This window comes from Nansenia antarctica, assembly GCF_963989245.1.
Source record: "Nansenia antarctica genome assembly, chromosome: 2".
Classification (NCBI taxonomy): domain Eukaryota; kingdom Metazoa; phylum Chordata; class Actinopteri; order Argentiniformes; family Microstomatidae; genus Nansenia; species Nansenia antarctica.
Genome location: NC_137675.1, coordinates 4,366,174 through 4,371,173, shown reverse-complemented (window position 1 = coordinate 4,371,173; position 5,000 = coordinate 4,366,174).

Genomic DNA, 5,000 nt, shown 5'->3' with positions numbered 1-5,000 from the left:
AACACTTTGTTCGGCTGCCCTCGGGCAGGCGGTTCAGGACCATGTCCGCAAGGACAAATAGACTGAAGCTCAGCTTCTACCCTAGGGCCATTCAGGCCCTGAACACAGCAAAGACCTAGGTTCTAGGCCCTGGACAATCTAGACAATTTGATGGCAGCTACTAGATTGTAATCAAGTGCAATACTGAAACACAACTGTGAACATTTCAAACCTGCAAACTGCGACACTTTAAATGAATGTGCAATAATACTATGTGCAATATGACAACCCTCGGGTACATAAGGTTCAGAGATAGGAAATGTTAGGATATTTATAGCATAGCATAGAGTACAGCACAGTGTTTTATTTGTATAGTATAGTATAGTGGATAGTGTACGTAGCCTTTATTTATGTAAACCAGCTCTTTTCCCTTCTTGTTTTTTAGTTTTTTTCTTTCCTAGCACCAGGGGAGCCCCCCCTCCCAAATTTCGTTGTATGGTACCTGTACTATATAAATGACAATAAAGACCATTCATTCATTCATTCATTCATTCATATACAAATAAAGGTTATTATTATTATTATACATATATATATATTACAGTGAATCAGATAGTATGTTGGAGGTCATACACAGGTTGGACGTTTTAAATAATTTACATCGAACATGACTGAATCAACACAAATGCTCTTCTCTGATTAAACACATTTCGTGGAGCTCATGCACCATGTTGTTGGTGTGTTAGTGTATTATATAGTTATTACCATGTTGTTGGTGTGTTAGTGTATTATATGACCATGTTGTTGGTGTGTTAGTGTATTATATGACCATGTTGTTGGTGTGTTAGTGTATTGTATTACCATGTTGTTGGTGTGTTAGTGTATTGTATTACCATGTTGTTGGTGTGTTAGTGTATTGTATTATCATGTTGTTGGTGTGTTAGTGTATTGTATTACCATGTTGTTGGTGTGTTAGTGTATTATATGACCATGTTGTTGGTGTGTTAGTGTATTATATGACCATGTTGTTGGTGTGTTAGTGTATTATATGACCATGTTGTTGGTGTGTTAGTGTATTATATGACCATGTTGTTGGTGTGTTAGTGTATTATATTATCATGTTGTTGGTGTGTTAGTGTATTATATAGTTATTACCATGTTGTTGGTGTGTTAGTGTATTATTTGACCATGTTGTTGGTGTGTTAGTGTATTATATGACCCTGTTGTTGGTGTGTTAGTGTATTATATAGTTATTACCATGTTGTTGGTGTGTTAGTGTATTATATGACCATGTTGTTGGTGTGTTAGTGTATTATATGACCATGTTGTTGGTGTGTTAGTGTATTATATTATCATGTTGTTGGTGTGTTAGTGTATTATATAGTTATTACCATGTTGTTGGTGTGTTAGTGTATTATATAGTTATTACCATGTTGTTGGTGTGTTAGTGTATTATATGACCATGTTGTTGGTGTGTTAGTGTATTATATTACCATGTTGTTGGTGTGTTAGTGTATTATATTATCATGTTGTTGGTGTGTTAGTGTATTGTATTATCATGTTGTTGGTGTGTTAGTGTATTATATTACCGTGTTGTTGGTGTGTTAGTGTATTATATAGTTATTACAAAGTTATTATTACATAGTTATTATAAAGTAACAACCTACTTGGGCCTGCGGATCCACCAGGGGAGGACAAAATGCGGCGGCAGCTATCAGATGCAAACTTGCACTGCGCCAGCAGGTCAGACAAGGAGGAATCAGAGCCAGGTTGAGCACCACAGTGCTACTGATCCCACCATTGCATCCGGTGAGAGAGAGCAAGAACAGCCTCCCCAGCAGGATTTGCAACCACATCTGCACGACCCACAACAGGAGCATCAGAGCAGAACGCCAGGTAGAGAATCCACCAAGGAAACCCCAGAGAAGCCAGACCGGAAACCCAAGATCATGTGGCCAAAGGCCAGCGACAAGGATTCATGGAGAAGCTTCGACGAAAGCTTACATACCACCCTCCAGAACAGTCTAAGAGGCAGCACAACGTCCAAGCTGAACATCTTCGGCCATATCATCTATGAGGAAGGCAAGGGAAGATTTGGAGAGATGCCTCAGAGGAGGACCGTTCCTAGGCAGAGCGGGAGACGGGAGAGAGAAATCCTCCAGCTGGTAAAGGAGCGGCGACGTTTGCGGAAGGCATGGAGGAGAGCTGAGGAAGAGGAGAAGGAGGGCTTGCAGAACCTCTGGAGTCAGATCAGAACCAGACTCACCCACCTGAGGCGAGCTGAAAGGATCAGGAAACGTAGAAGCAACAAGGAAAAGGCAAGGACGAACTTCTTCCGGGACCCGTTCAAGTACGCCCGGGGTTTGCTTGAGGAGACGAAATCGGGGAAGCTGCAGACCACCGAGCAGGAGCTGGAGGAACACATCAAGGACCAGCTCAGTGACAGCCAAAAGGAGAGTCCCCTTGGTTCCCCAGGGCACGTACCGCTCCCACCCGAGCCCTCTTCTCAGTTTGACACCACTCCCCCCAGATGGTCTGAAGTTAAGCAGGCGGTGGAGCATGCGAGAGCTGCATCTGCACCCGGACCAAATGGCGTCTCCTATAGGGTATACAAGAACTGCCCAATGACCCTGAAGCTTTTGTGGAGGCTAATGGGCATTGCCTGGAAAACAGAATCCATCCCTTCAGCATGGAGCAGAGCAGTCACTACCTTCATCCCGAAAGAGAAAGACTCCCATAACATCAGCCAATTCAGAGGCATAGCCTTATTGAATGTGGAGGGGAAGATCTTCTTCTCAGTGATGGCAAAGCGCATGACCAGCTACCTCCTGGCAAACAATTACATCGACACCAGCTGTCAGAAGGCAGGCGTCCCAGGATTTCCTGGCTGCGTGGAGCACTCGGCTATGATCTGGGAACAGATCCAGACAGCGAAGCGGAGCAAATCAGACCTGCACGTCGTTTGGCTGGACCTTGCAAATGCATATGGGTCTGTTCCCCACCAGCTCATCCATTTTGCCCTCAAATTCTTCCACATACCACCGTGCATCCAGAGCCTACTAGCAACCTACTTTAACAACTTCCATGTATGCTACACAACCCAGGAGTTCTCAACGTGTTGGCACCGGCTGGAGAAAGGGATAGCGATGGGTTGTTCGATCTCCCCCATCCTTTTCACAGCAGCGTTTGAGATCATCCTAATCGGCGGAAGACAGATGGTCCGAGGAATCAGATCCCAGTCAGGTCTGCGACTCCCAGCCCTACGGAGCTATATGGATGATGTCACCACACTCCTTCAGACAGCAGCGTGCACAGCGAGACTTCTGAAGAGGTTTGAGGAGCTCCTAACATGGGCCCGGATGAGGATAAAACCAACTAAGTCCCGCAGTCTCTCAATCAGGAAAGGAGTCCGGAATGACAACATCTCTTTCTCAGTGGATGGCGAGAAGATCCCGCTGCTAGTGGACCATCCTGTGCGAAGCCTCGGAAGGCTTTACACGGCTGACCTTTCTGACAAGCACATGGCTTCTTCTGTCACTTCCCAGCTCTTGGACGGCCTGAAGAAGATCGACCAAAGCCTCCTGCCAGGGAAATTCAAGGTGTGGTGTTACCAGTTCACCTTATACCAACGTCTCATGTGGCCCCTGAAGTTGTGTGACATCACTTTAACAACAGTGCTGAAGTTGGACGCAAAAGCCAACAACTACATCCGCAAGTGGCTGGGCCTTCCCCGCTGCCTCACTAATACAGCGCTGTTTGGAAGAACCACACTGAAGCTCCCACTGAAATCCATCAGCCTGGGCTATAAACAGGAGAAAGTGAGACTCGTGTTCGAGCTGAGAGACTCACCCGACCCGTTTGTCCAACACAGCAAGGCCCAGGTTCGCACAGGACGCAAGTGGGATGCCACGCAGGCAGTTGACCAGGCCATCAATCGCTTGAAACACCAGGAGATCGTCGGGGTGCTGCAGCCAGGCAGGACTGGTTTGGGATGGGGATCAGCCCCCAAGATGTGGTCCAAGGCAACGAGGAAGGAAAGGAAAGATCTAGTGATCTCTGAAGTCGTAAAGATCGAAGAGGAGTGCTACAAAATCAGAGCCGTGGGCCAACAACAGCAAGGAAGGTGGACAACGTGGGAGGCTGTGATCAACAGAGCCATCACATGGAAGGATATGTGGAGGCTGCCCCAAGCAAGGCTGAGCTTCTCGATCAGGGCCACCTACGACACCCTTCCCAGTTCCCGGAACCTGCACCTCTGGTACGGCACAGAGGAGACCTGCCAACTCTGCAACGCCAACAACCCAAACTTGCGACACATCCTCTCTGGATGCAAGGCGGGACTGACGCAGGGTCGGTACAGATGGCGGCACGACCGGGTGCTGCGCAAACTAGCAGAAATTCTGGAAGCACGCAGACTGGAATCAAACAAGAGCAGCCCAGTCACATCACAGCAGCGGATCCAGTTTGTCCGGCAAGGGGGAGAAAGTCAGGGCAGCAGCACGAAGCAGTGGTCCCTCCTGTCTCCTGGAGGAGAGTGGAACATGAGAGCTGACCTCGATCGACAGCTGAAGTTCCCACACGAGATCACATCAACCTCCCTTCGGCCAGATGTCGTACTCTGGTCTACCCCGATGAGGACAGTCATCATGGTGGAGCTGACCGTTCCATGGGAGGAGGGGATGGAGGCTGCCTTCGAGAGAAAGAAGGAAAAGTACACAGACTTGGCAGCTGCCTGCTCGCAAGCAGGGTGGAGGGCAGTCACCTATCCTGTGGAAGTTGGGTGCAGAGGCTATACAGGAACATCTACACAGCGGCTCCTGAGGTCGCTGGGGATCACAGGATCCAAGCTGAGAAAGGCGCTCAAAGACCTGGCGGAGGAGGCTGAACAAGGGAGCTTCTGGCTCTGGCTCAGAAGAAAGGACAAGGCGTGGGGGAAAGGAGGATCCTAGGGCTGGCTGCAGGGAGTGGCAGGGAGACGTCCCTGTCACTGCTCCACCACCTTGAGATGTTCCGGGATTAAA